Genomic DNA, 14,467 nt, shown 5'->3' with positions numbered 1-14,467 from the left:
AACAGGCCATCTCTGTTGTATCTCCTCTCCCTGGGACTGAAGACCCCATACTCCAGCCAGCTAGAGCAGATGCAAGGTGCGAGATCCCCACCACCCTCGACTCCCCAAAACATCCCAAACCCTCCTCCCTTATTGGAATTGGCAGTAACCAGTGATCTGATGTTGAGAACGGCCTTGTTGAGATAGAGATTGAAAAGGACCACAGAAAGAGAGAGGGAAAGAGTGAAAGGGAAAGAAAATAAAGAAAATGAAAGAGATGGCTGTAAAGGCCCTTTTCTGTCGTCTTGGGGGAGTGCAGGGGGGGGGGGTATGGAGGTGGGGGGTATAGAGGAACTGTGTGGGGGGGAGGGGGTGTCCTTCCTCTGTACTGAAGGAGGCATCTGTATGCAAATGAGCACCGGCGCTGCTCTTCCTGGCTGACAAATCAAAAGGTCCACCTGCTGCGATGTCCCGTCTGGGGTTTCACCAGGGGGGCACGGAGGTAGGCGCTGGGCAAGGTGGGTGCCGTGGGGAATGATGGGGGGAAAAGTAGAGTCAAGCCAGAAGGAATGGCTGTGTAGTGCATGAGACTCTGTCCCAAGGCACAAGACGTGCTCCTTCAATTCATCCTGGGATAGTGCCTCGCCAGCATTTCATTGCCAACCAATTAGTTGGCCACAGCAGTATTGGGCCAAGACAGGCAACCATTCATTATTATAGGAGCCAAGATTTATTAGATACAGCCCCTTGCAAATACAGGCCCCTGCGACATTTACTGGAAAGTAGCGACCATATTTTACTGCGACCTTGCGTCGGCAGAGTGGAGGTCCGCTGCTCTATTTTACAAAGGCTGAAAAAAAATCTCTGTATGACAGCATCATTGCTCATACCTGCAGGTGTCTGGGCCGATAGGGAGAGAAGGTAAAGGATGCTGCAGCCACTCGTGTCATCCATTACTCTTTCTTTGGGGATCACAAGTGGAATAAAGATATTAAGACATTAGCTATCGCATCCAGAGTGCAATTGGAAATGATCAGGCTTTTCTTTCTCATGCTCTATGTGATATTGAAGTTTGAGAAATGCCAGAAACGGATTAAGAAAGTCAACATCAACATTTCTAATGTCATGCCCTCAGATGGCAATTAGCCTCAAGGCGCTATGTGCTCGTTCGCTTTCATATGTTAGCTACCGGCTAAGGAATACAAGAAGATAGCTAGGTGTTTTCCAGTCCAATTATCATCCAGGTGATGAGCTTACTTGTTCTGGGTCACCTCTCCAGTCTTTGGAAGCTGTCTACTGTCTCCAGAGACTGTAAGTAGGTCAAGAGAACGGTGGTGGCGTCTCTTCCCACCTTTAATATGAGGACCATTTTGCGTCAAATTTGGGAGATACAAATGCTTATGAACACATGGTTCATAAAGACCACAGCCTTAACATGTCTTTGACCCATGAACCCACCTACAGGTTACCACCTACAAATGTTTGCCCCTGTGACACCCCATCCCTTAGGAAGACCTCCCAGTATGACATCACCACAGGGACGGTTTAATGGGGCTCAAAGGTGATGGTGGAAGGATAAAGAACTCTCCTTTTAAGTGAGAGACAGTCTTGTCATTTGTTCCTAAACGTGGACTCCCTCCACGTTTAGTTTGTCCCGACCAACCGCTCACTGATCTTCCCCTGTCCCTCTGTATCGCTGGAGCGTGGCACCATGTTGAAGCTTTGTCTTAATCCTCTGTCATGATTGCAGTTTTCAGGATTTAATACCTAGCCAACCCCCTCCCCCTCCCCCCTCCACCAAAGCATTATCAACATCACAGATTTTTCCCTTCCGAGCCGCTTAGTCTATAAGCTTTTTGACTGAAAGATGAAAAGCCGCAATATTGCATATCCAACTCGTCTGGCTGAAATGAGTTTCCTGTTTGTTTTCATTTACGGTCTATTTTCTAGATTGAATCATTATTACCGTCTGTGGTTTAATTCAGTTATTCAGTTAATTCAGTATATCATCTAAATACAATTATTATTATGTTGATTCTGACTGAATTTCAGAAATATTGTGATGAATGTATAGTTTGATGTGCTGTGCTGCCTAACCAAGACCTTCACTATTAATATGAAGTTGTGTTGTCATTATCTAGACTGCACTCTCCCTTTTCATTTCTGGTCAGCCATGTTCCAGGAAGTAGTTTTATTCCAGGAAGTGATGCTGTCCAGGGGAGTAGTTAGATATGGGATGGGGCATTTTAAGGCTAATGGTAGAAGGATACCACTATTTTGACTGTCTTTTGAAGTTATTCTCTGTGAACACACACCTAGAGACTGGCCAGTTTGATTGGGCCGAGATAGCTGTGCCATGAACTGTTAATGATTTCTGTCATTGATTACTTTTAGAAAACATAGAAAATGTTCCCATATCCACCATTCCCAACATTATGCCACTGGCATACATGTACAGCTCATATGAGGTTGGTGGCACCTTAATTGGGGAGGACGGGCTTGTGGTAATGGCTGGAGCGGAATGGTGGAATGGTAGCAAATACATCAAACATATGATTTGATGCCATTCCATTTGCTCCATTCCAGCCATTATTATGAGCCGTCCTCCCCCTCAGCAGCCTCCACAAAAGCAGCAATTCTCATTTTAATACACTCCATCTCCATTTTAAAACAATATCATGAAATCCACAGCACATGGCTGATGCTAGGTCAATGCTATCTAGCTATACTCAGTGCCTGTGTGCATGTCAGCCTAGTATGTAGAGGGTCTTTGTTGAGCACCATTAGTGACAGTGTCGCCAGCAGTAGAGGATCACAGGCTGGTGACAGGGTGTCCCGCGTCACCGTGGGGACAGAGAAGGTCCCCCTGATCCCACTGGCTTTGTTTTTGTTTTCCATCATGTGTGACGTCACCGTCAAGCCAACGAATGGCCGACTGGCTGAATAATTCCTCGGTGCCAGTCAGTGCCTGAGCAATCACTGCGCAGCCTACCATGCCACCATGGGGCTGTCACGTCACAGGCAGGCAGCACACACAGGAGCACAGGGAGGATTAGAATGAGGATGATTAAACTACTACTTATCAGCCTCATCATCCACATTATCTTCACCAGGTTATTGTTTTGATTTGAATGGTTTTCTGGGATTATCAAGGTGGCCTTTATTGACCGTACGACAGCTATTTTTGTGACGTATTCAGTTTGCTGGACATTTTGTATGCTTCCCTGTCCACTCCATCAGCCAGCTGACTTGTGTAACTAACCCCGAGGCTTCACTCACCTCTGCTACAGCCTGCGTCAGGCCACATCAATCACCCTGCCCAGCCAAGAAAGGCATGGCTAATCAATCTAATAGCCACATCCAGAGTGGAGTGCAGGACATTGTAGCTACCTGCAGACATGTATACCCACATGCATTCACCCCAATCTCTCTTCTTCCCTCCTACCCTTTGCAGCTATCCAATTTTGCAGCTCTCTCGCGCGCTCTCTCTCTCTCTCTCTCTCTTGCTTTCTCTCTCGCTCTCTCTCTCATTAGCTACCGCTCTCTCTTTCGTCTTCCAAGTCTCCTCACTGTTTTGATCTCTCATTCATCTTGTATCCTTTGTTCTCTCTCTCCCTGATCTCTTCAGTCTCTAGGGTGCTGGAGCTTTGCCGGCTCCATGTGCTCCAGCTTTTTAATCAGATATAATAATAAAAAAGAGCAAACTGGGACCGGCCATAAATATACTTCCACCAATATATCCCACAGATCAATTGTGCTGGGAGTGGGAGCAGGGTCTGCAGTGTAATACACCATGCCCGCCTGCTCCCCCCCCCCCTGTGTTTACTTCTGGAAATGAGAACTGTGACTAAGTGTGCAGAGAAAGGCTAAGGGAAGAGAGGCAGTCATCTTTTTCCACCCGGTGAATTTTATCACACAGTTACTCATATCCCCCCAGACTCCCCCTGCGCCACCACAGCCAGTTAGTCTGATAACTCACACCTAAGTTAGAGTTAAAAAAGAGCAATGAAAGTGCTTGAATAAAAACCAAACGGGGGGCATCATTCCAGCTGAAATTTTATGTCATGAAACAAGTTTTTTTTTTTTTTTAAGTCATGCAACAAGACTTGTTTAAAGCTCATTTTTCAAATATTCTCTCCGGGAAAAGAATGCAGGGGACAGTGAATCCAGTCATTATCTAATTTCTTTTAAGAATCTTTGAATAGGATCCTTTTCTGTGTCTAAATGGGGGATATCTGACCCTGTGAATCCCACTCCACAAGGCACCTGCCAATCACAACACCATCAGACCTGGCAACCAATCAGAATACACCTCTGTGGTTGCCGGCACTGTAGACAGACCAGAGCTATCCTGGGATTGGCTGTAGCCGGGCTGGCTGGCAGAGAGGGACGGGGGCTTTTGTTACAGGCCGATTATGTACGAGGGGAGTCGAAAATAGCCCGCCTCAATCATTCCTTTGTGCTGGCATGACAAAGCTCTGCCCCAGCTGTGCTGTCTCCTCTCTGGGACTATGCAACAACTGCTACTGCCTGGCCTAAAGAGGCCCAGACCTACATAGGACTAATCTGCACTAGAGCCTGTTTGTTGGAGGGTGTTGATGTAGGTATATTCATATCTATGGTTGAAGGCACAAGGAAAGATATGGCTCTGGGTTTTTTGTTTTTGAGTAAGTAGCTGTATGAATGGATGAGGTTTCTAAGAGAGAAGCTGTATGAGTGGATGAGGTTTCTGAGAGAGAAGCTGTATGAGTGGATGAGGTTTCTGAGAGAGAAGCTGTATGAATGGATGAGGTTTCTGAGAGAGAAGCTGTATGAGTGGATGAGGTTTCTGAGAGAGAAGCTGTATGAATGGATGAGGTTTCTGAGAGAGAAGCTGTATGAAAGGGATGAAGTGAAAGTGGAAGGAGAGAGGTGTGCGTTAATTAGAGGTGGAAATGTGTATGTGACAGATTGGGGGAACAGAGAGAATGGGAGGGAGAAAGGGAATGAGAGCGTGAAAGAGAGAGGGATGAAGGAAAGCAATATCCAGTAGATTGAATATGCAGTGATTTGAATATCCAGTGGACTGAATATCCAGTGGTTTGAATGGTCAATGATGGCCCCAAACTGTCAGGGACAATAGAGAGTGGTGGGCCACTATTAATGACAATAGAGTCTTTGACATTGTGACCGCTCAGCCCCTCAAGGGTGGGGGAAAGGGTGAGCGAGTTGGTCTCCCATCTGCCTCAAGAGGGTCATGTCAGACCGTGTGTGGTGTGTGGTGTGTGATGTAGTGTGTGTGGTGTGGTGTAGCGTGCGTGGTGTGTGTGGTGTGTGGTGTGGTGTAGTGTAGCGTGCGTGGTGTGTGTGGTGTGTGATGTAGTGTGTGTGGTGTGGTGTGTGGTGTGGTGTAGCGTGCGTGGTGTGTGTGCAGGCAGGCCTTTAGAACTGGACTACAGTTGTATCAGTTTTTGAATGTAATGCATTTGTTTGGTTGCTAGCTTGAGCTCATGTTTGGTTGTGTCGTATAAGTTTGATAGCTACAGTAATTCTACCAGTGGAGGCTGGTGGGAGGAGCTATAGGAGGACAGGCTCATTGTAACGGCTGGAATGGAATACATGGAACCGTATCAAACAGATCAAACATATGGAAACCACGTTTGACTCCGTTCCACTGATTCCATTCCAGTCATTACAATGAGCCTGGCCTGCTATTGCTCCTCCCACCAGCCTCCACTGAAATCTATTATCTAAGGAGATACAAATCCAGGCTTTCTAACTCATTGTACTATCCTAGCAGTTAATCAAATAATGCAACTCACTCTCCATGTCTTGTCAATGCCATGAGTATGATTTGATATAATCACAATATATGTTGTTGTTGTGTACAACCCTGCTAAAGTCAGCAGAATATAGTTGATGGACAACAGACAACCGCTTGCCTATCTCTTCTCATCTTGTCATCAGCTGCATATTTTCTGTGAGTTTATCAGAAAAGTCAGTGGTCTTTATTTAGGTTTGCTTGGCTAAGCAACAAGGTTTGCCTCTTCAGACAAAAAGAGGGGGGGGTTACTGTGGAACACGCCATGACTGACAGTATAGGAGACAACAAACATTCTGGCTTCAATAACAGAGTCAAGTTAGGGAGAGGAGAGAGGACTTGACATGTTCTCTCCTGAAACATGTTGTCACAAAGCTCAGCCCCACCCACTGAGATGTCTGAATCACCACCACAATTGACTTGCTTTGTGATCTGAATTGAGCGGATGGGATGATATTGGAAGAATTGTGATATATTAGAGAGCTGAAAGGGAGACAGAGAGCGACTGCCTGTGTTCGATCACAGGAGGTTGGTGGTGCCTTCATTTGGGAGGACGGGCTTCTGGTAATGGCTGGTGCGGAATTAGTCGGATGGTATCAAATACATGGTTTCATGTGTTTGATGCCATTCCATATGCTCCGTTTCAGCCATTATTATGAGCCGTCCTCCCCTCAGAAGCCTCCACTGGTGTGCATGCATGCTTGGGTGTGTATACGTGTGTACGGTGTTCTCGAGGTACAAAGCAGGAGACAACACGCCCCTCGTACTCCAACTCCCAAAACAAAGCGGGTTTTGTGGGACTGCGCCGCACACCCGGTTGCCTTGGTGATCAGAATGAAAGTGACAGTTCCCCAAGCAACAGAGCCCTCTCCCCTCCTCCTCCTCGCCATCTCCCTCCTCCCCCTCCTCTTCCCTACCCGCCCCAGCAGGTGTAGCAAGAAGAGGAAGATGTCTGTCACTTCTGACCTTGTGTCTCTGCTAGAGGAGAGGAGAGTGAAGTGGGAATGCGGCTGCGCAGCTCATCTTCAACTCTCCGTTGTTCGACTCACATCGAGGGCGCACAGATTCAGGGAACCAATGGGTAGCGAACATTCGTTTCTGTGCGCTTGGGAAAGGATGGGAAGTAAAAACACAACACCTTTTATTCAAGTACTTCCTTGAGAACAGAACTGGATTGTTTCGATGCCTTTTTAGATTCGACAACATTGGGCCCCGAGCATAGTCTCCTGTGATTGCACACTCACAACTAGAGGTTGACCGATTAATCAGAATGGCCGATTAATTGGGGCCAATTTCAAGTTTTCATAACAATCGGAAATCGGTATTTTGGGGTGCCGATTTGTCTATTTATTTAGGTAAGTTTAGCTAGCATTAAACTTATCTTATAAAAAACTATCAATCCTAATCACTAGTTGACTACTCATGGTTGATGATATTACTAGATATTATCTAGCGTATCCTGCGTTGCATATAATCTGACTGAGCATACAAGCATACAAGTATCTAAGTATCTGACTGAGCGGTGGTAGGCAGAAGCAGGCGCGTAAACATTAATTCAAACAGCACTTTCGTGCGTTTTGCCAGCAGCTCTTCGTTGTGCATCAAGCATTGCGCTGTTTATGACTTCAAGCCTATCAACTCCCGAGATGAGGCTGGTGTAATAGAAGTGAAATGGCTAGCTAGTTAGCGCGCGCTAATAGTGTTTCAAACGTCACTTGCTCTGAACCTTCGAGTAGTTGTTCCCCTTGCTCTGCATGGGTAACGCTGCTTCGATGGTGGCTGTTGTCGTTGTGTTGCTGTTTCGAGCCCAGGGAGGAGCGAGGAGAGGGACGGAAGCTATACTGTTACACTGGCAATACTAAAGTGCCTATAAGAACATCTAATAGTCAAAGGTTAATGAAATACAAATGGTTTAGAGGGAAATAGTCCTATAATTCCTATAATAACTACAACCTAAAACTTCTTATCTGGGAATATTGAAGACTCATGTTAAAAGGAATCACCAGCTTTCATATGTTCTCATGTTCTGAGCAAGGAACTGAAACGTTAGCTTTCTTACATAGCACATATTGCACTTTTGCTTTCTTCTCCAACACTTTGTTTTTGCATTATTTAAACCAAATTGAACATGTTTCATTATTTACTTGAAGCTAAATTGATTGTATTGATGTATTATATTAAGTTTAAATAAGTGTTCATTCAGTATTGTTGTAATTGTCATTATTACAAATAAATAAATACAAATCGGCCGATTAATCGGTATCGCCTTTTTTGGTCCTCCAATAATCGGTATCGGCGTTGAAAAATCATAATCGGTCGACCTGACAACAATGACACTTAGCGTTTATGATTGTCATGGAGATATCCCCCGTTGCAGAATGGGGGATGGTTAGAAGCAAGGGTCTGAATCTCCTAGTGTCCTTGCCGTGGGTGGAGACTCTGTCTGAGGAAAAGAGAGTGTATACCGCAACTCTCAGGAGGAAGAAGTGGAAGGTCATAAAGGACCATGCTGCACTTTTACTGCCTGACAATGGAGCGCTGCTTTGTGTGGAGGTTGCATTCCCTTTAAAATGGAAGGTGAGCGCTGACAAAGAAGTTCATTGAAAAGGAGAGCTGGCCCGGTAGAGGATTTTTCCTCCTTCTTTACAGACCTAATCTCTTACATGGGGACAAAGCTCCCCTGTGCCCCTTCCTACTTGCCCCCCATACCCCCCCATCTCCCCCCTAGAAAAAGACGAGGTTCCACAGCTGCCTCTAGCTCCGCCCCCTGTCCCTCCATTATCTCTAATCTCCAGTGAAAAGCTCCCCCCTTCACACCCCGGGTCCGCCCCGCCCCAACCCCCTATATCCTCACCCCCTCTCTGTGATTAATTTCCCCTCCGGTTGGTCGGTCCCCAAAGCCATTAGTTGTTGGAACGGCCCCTTCAACACACAATCTGTACTCTCGCTTTAATTGCGGCAGAACGGGGAGCGCTAATTAACTGTGACCCTACAGAGGGTTCTCGTTAGGGGGCAACGGGGCAGGGGAGCAGGGCTGTGGGTGTGTTGGCTGGGGTCAGTACATTTGGTGTCCAGCCACGTCACGAGACAGCCGGAACCATTGTCACATGGCTGCTGGAGCCCTGAGAGGGCTTGTGATGAGAGCTTGATGGGTTTTATAACCCTTGACCTGCGTCTGATGATGGGTGGCGTCTACATTCTGGGGTCTTGTTCTTCCCTTGCATGACACACTCTAGATGATCATTTTAGACCGTTTTTATCAACTCTAACCAGAAATACACTATATGATGATTTACGATGTTGGAGGAGATTACATTTACATTACATTTAAGTCATTTAGCAGACGCTCTTATCCAGAGCGACTTACAAATTGGTGCATTCACCAGGAGATATATGGAAACAGTGTTTGCAGTGCATGAATTGGTGAGGCTGTTTATGAAACACCTCATTTTTTTGGGAAGTTGAAATCATAGCCATCCAACGCCATATGGTTTTGATGAATGATAATGACATCATGGATGGATGAGGATGCTTTACTGTGAGTGAGTTTTTCATGTCACTCCTAGAGCAGCAGCCTCAGCTCCACTTCATAAGTAAAGACGGGTGAAACCTTGATCCCGTTAGTCACTAAAGACATTGCTAATTGTTGTTTTGCTGATAGCTAATTGCTATTTTCTCACTCCGCTGTTGGAACCACACAAACACCCCCCAAAAAGACAGACTGAAAGGGGATACTGCTCCCATAAATCAGGGAGAGAGAGAGAGAGAGAGAGAGAGAGAGAGAAAGAGAGTAAAAGAGATCCGTAGAAAGAGGTAGAGTTGAAAGGAGAGAGTAGGAATGGTGTCCTCCTATTCATTTTTTTAGTTGAGTCAGACGCTCTCCTCTGCATAATTATAGTCCTGCCGATTATGTCTTTAGTCTAAACACAGAGAGACCTACGAGAGGTAGCTCAGGCCAGGGTCGCCCATGGGCCGCACGTGCAATCCCAGCCTTCTGCCCCCCCCCCCACCCCTCCTCTTCCTGGCAGGTGCGAGAGGAGAGGAGAAGGCTGCTTTTCAGAGCCTCTTTCTAGAGCCGCGCGCTATAGCGCCTTACACCTCTACCCGGGATGTGAGGGGACAGGGGATCGTCTGTCCGTCTGCCAACAGGCAAAGAGAGAGAAAGGGGGGAGAGAGGTAGGAAGGCAGCATTTTAACCATGACAAGTTCCTGGGAAAAGCCCCTACGACTCTCCTTGAACCATAAACTCAAGTCTTTTTTTTGTTCTTTTTTTTGGGGGAGGGTGGATCAGCTTAATATTGCGGAAAGAATGTTGCTTCCAATGTAATTGTCTGCATCATATCCAATCCCCCATATTTTTTGGGTAAATATATGTATCCATACACGCATGCATATATATACACATATATACATACACATACCTATATAGACATACATACTTTTTAAAAGAATATACCTTTATTATTATTCCCCGCAAACCCTACCGCCGATCCCCCAATTGGAGTAAACTAATAAACACTTCTGCTTCTACCTTCAATCCATACATCTTATACACACTCTACAGACACAGTCTACTTTACAATAGTTCTCTCTTGTTTGTTCTTAGTCCTTCCTCTATTTCTGATGTCCATCCAGTTTGATTTCTATTTGTAACTATGCTATTTCACAAAAGCTCCGAACCTATATACATTCTACAGATCCCTTATGCCCTACATTGTTTATCTTGTTATTAGTCCCACCCTCCAGCTCCACTCAACCCCTCCCATCTGTCTATCAACATCATCCATTTCAGACTTCTACTTGCCATATATTTTTCAACTGTGCTGTGATGCTTCACAAATGAATTGAATCTTTCTATTCTCATAGCTTCTACAGATTGTAAATTAAAAATAAACATTTTTGCTAAAATAATTATTATATTATTGATTGATTTACCATGGCTTTTCAAATCACCCAGTATTGCTATCTGCAGCGTTAGTTCTAGGCAAATGTTGCAATTCTTCAGCCATTCCTGGCCCTGTGACGAAAAATGAGCTACATATGGACAATACCAAAATAAATGATCTAATGACTCTGCCTCCTCACAGCAGAATCTGCAGAGCTGGGAAGATTGTATCCCCGTATATATAACATTCTATTAGTTGCAAGAATTTTGTATAGAAATTTATATTGAAAAATTTGAAGTTTTGAATCCGGCGTTGTTTTGCGTATCAATTCAGCGGAGTCAATCACCACCTTCCGGAGACACCTGAAACCCCACCTCTTTAAGGAATACCTAGGATAGGATAAAGTAATCCTTCTCACCCCCCCCCCCTTAAAAGATTTAGATGCACTATTGTAAAGTGGCTGCTCCACTGGATGTCATAAGGTGAAAGCACCAATTTGTAAGTCGCTCTGGATAAGAGCGTCTGCTAAATGACTTAAATGTAAATGTAAATATATAAACCATGTGCCATGGAATGGGTACATCGAAAATCTCTTCCCAACTATTTTGCAATTTATATGGCACAGCTGTCAGTTTTTTGGTCCTTAAATTAAATTGGTATATGTTTTTATTTATCACACTTTTCTTTAACCATTTATGTTCTTTAAAACAGGGCCGACATACAAGTTCCTTACTTTTTTAAATCTCAAGTCTTTGGCGTTCTCATGCTGAACCACATTTGAAAGATCCACATACAGTATTCAGCGGTAGAATCTTTACGAGTAGTGTTCTCCACTTGAGAATTCTTTCCATGGTTTCTAACACATGCATTCCTGCCTGTACCATGAGGTTGTTGAACTATTTCACAACATATTGACTGACACGTAGCTGTCTATTTGACACTCCAGTGAGTGTGACAGTCTGTGTGTTTAGGAGAGAGCGAGAGTGCATTCAAATCAAGGCAACCTTTATTTGTCACATGTGCCGAATAGAACAAGTGTAAACCTTACCGTGAAATGCTTACTTACAAGCCCTTAACCAACAGTGCAGAGTTTAAGAAAGTACTTACCAAATAAACTGAAGTAAAGAAATAATTACAAAAATAATTACAAGTAACACCGGTACCGGTACAGAGTCAGTGTGCAGGGGGACAGGTTAGTTGAGGTAATTTGTACATGTAGTTAGGGGTGAAGTGACTATGCATAGATAATAAACAGTGAGTAGCATCAGTGTACAAAACAAATGGAGGAGGGGGGGGGGGGGTTAATGTAATAGTCCAGTGGCCATTTGATTAGTTGTTCAGCAGTCTTATAGCTTGGGGGTAGAAGCTGTTATGGAGCCTTTTGGTCCAAGACTTGGCTCTCCAGTACCGCTTGCCGTGCGGTAGCAGAGAAAACGGTCTATGACTTGGGTGACAGGAGTCTATGACAATTTTATGGGCTTTCCTCTGACACCGCCTATTATATAGGTCCTGGATGGCAGGAAGCTTGGCCCCAGTGATGCACTGGGGGTACGCACTACACTCTGCAGCGCCTTACGGTCAGATGCCGAGCGGTTGCCTTACCAGGCGGCAATGCAACCATGCTCTCAATGGTGCAGCTGTATAACTTTTTGAGGATCTGGGGACCCATGCCAAATATTTTCAGTCTCCTGAGGGGGAAAGGTTTTGTAGTGCCCTCTTCACGACTGTATTTGTGTGTTTGGACCATGATAGTTCGTTGGTGATCGATCCGCTCCACTACAGCCCTGTTGATGTTGATGGGGGCCGGTTCGGCCCGCCTTTTCCTATAGTCCACAATCAACTCCTTTGTCTTGCTCACATTGAGGGAGAGGTTGTTGTCCTGGCACCACACTGCCAGTTCTCTGACCTCCTCCCTATAGGCTGTCTCATCGTTGTCGGTGATCAGGCCTATCACTGTTGTGTCGTCAGCAAACTTACAGTGGCTTGCAAAAGTATTCACCCACCTTGGCATTTTTCCTATTTTGTTGCCTTAAAACCTATAATTAAAATATATTTTGCGGGGGTTTGTGTCATTTGATTTACACAACATGCCTACCACTTTGAAGATGCAAAATATTTTTCCTGTGAAACAAGCAAGAAATAAAACAGAACATGTGAGCATGCATAACTATTCACCCACCCCAAAGTCAATACTTTGTAGAGCCACCTTTTGCAGCAATTACAACTGCAAGTCTCTTGGGGTATGTCTCCGTAAGCTTGGCACATCTAGCCACTAGGATATTTGCCCATTCTTCAAGGCAAAACTTCTCCAGCTCCTTCAAGTTGGATGGGTTCCACTAGTGTACAGCAATCTTTAAGTCATACCACAGATTCTCAATTGGATTGAGGTCTAGGCTTTGACGAGGCCACTCTAAGACATTTAAATGTTTTCCCTTAAACCACTCGAGTGTTGCTTTAGCAGTATGCTTAGCGTCATTGTCCTGCTGGAAGGTGAACCTCCGTCACAGTCTCAAATCTCTGGAAGACTGAAACAGGTTTCCCTCAAGAATTTCCCTGTATTTAGCGCCATCCATCATTCCTTCAATTCTGACCAGTTTCCCAGTCCCTGCTGATGACAAACATCCCACAGCATGATGCTGCCACCACCATGCTTCACTGTGGGGATGTTGTTCTTGGGGTGATGAGAGGTGTTGGGTTTACGCCAGACATAGCGTTTTCCTTGTTAGCCAAAAAGCTCGATTTTAGTCTCATCTGACCAGAGTACCTTCTTCCATATGTTTGGGGTGTCTCCCACCAAATGTGTTTGCTTTTATCTTTTCTTTAAGTGGTCTCTTTGTTACCTCTCTGATTAATTCCCTCCTTACCTGGTCTGTGAGTTTTGGTGGGCGGCCCTCTCTTGGCAGATTTTTTGTGATGCCAAATTCTTTCCATTTTTAATAATGGATTTAATGGTGCTTTGTGGGATGTTCAAAGTTTCTGATATTTTTTATAACCCAACCCTAATCTGTACTTCTCCACAACTTTGTCGCTGACCTGTTTGGCGAGCCCCTTGGTCTTCCTGGTGCCGCTTGCTTGGTGTTGCCTCTTGCTTAGTGGTGTTGCAGACTCTGGGGCCTTTCAGAACAGATGTATATACTGAGATCATGTGACAGATCATGTGACACTTAGATTGCACACAGGTCAACTTTAAATAACTAATTATGTGACTTCTGAAGGTAATTGGTTGCACCAGATCTTATTTAGGGACTTCATAGCAAAGAGGGTGGATACATATGCACGCACCACTTTTCCATTTTTATTTTGTAGAATTTTTTGAAACAAGTAATTTTTTTCATTTAATTTCACCAATTTGGACTATTTTGTGTATGTCCATGACATGAAATCCAAATAAAAATATATTTATATTACAGGTTGTAATGCAACAAAATAGGAAAAATGCCAAGGGGATGAATACTTTTGCAAGGCACTGTAATGATAGTGTTGGAGTTGTGTTTGGCCACACAGTCGCGGGTGAACATGGAGTACAGGAGGGGACTAAGTACACAACCCTGAGCGGCCCCAGTTTTGAGGATCAGCGTGGCAGACCTGTTGTTGCCTACCATTTCCACCTGGAGGCGGCCCGTCAGGAAGTCTAGGATCCAGTTGCAGAGGGAGGTGTTTAGTCCCAGGGTCCTTAGCTTAGTGATGAGCTTCGTAGGCACTATGGTGTTGAACACTGAGCTGTAGTCAATGAACAGCATTCTCACATAGGTGTTCCTATTGTCCAGGTTGGAAAGGGCCATGTGGAGTGCGATTGCGTCAT

General features: G+C 44.9%; 1 protein-coding gene across 2 annotated transcripts in view; it reads left to right on the top strand.

Annotated features, from left to right (window-relative positions):
* Positions 1-14,467, top strand: part of LOC115141557 (RNA-binding protein Nova-1-like) — a 60,392-nt gene that overhangs the window by 11,516 nt on the left and 34,409 nt on the right. The window lies entirely within an intron of this gene.

Source organism: Oncorhynchus nerka, linkage group LG14, assembly GCF_034236695.1.
Source record: "Oncorhynchus nerka isolate Pitt River linkage group LG14, Oner_Uvic_2.0, whole genome shotgun sequence".
In the NCBI taxonomy this organism is placed as follows: Eukaryota; Metazoa; Chordata; class Actinopteri; order Salmoniformes; family Salmonidae; genus Oncorhynchus; species Oncorhynchus nerka.
This window is presented reverse-complemented; position numbering and strand designations above follow the sequence as displayed.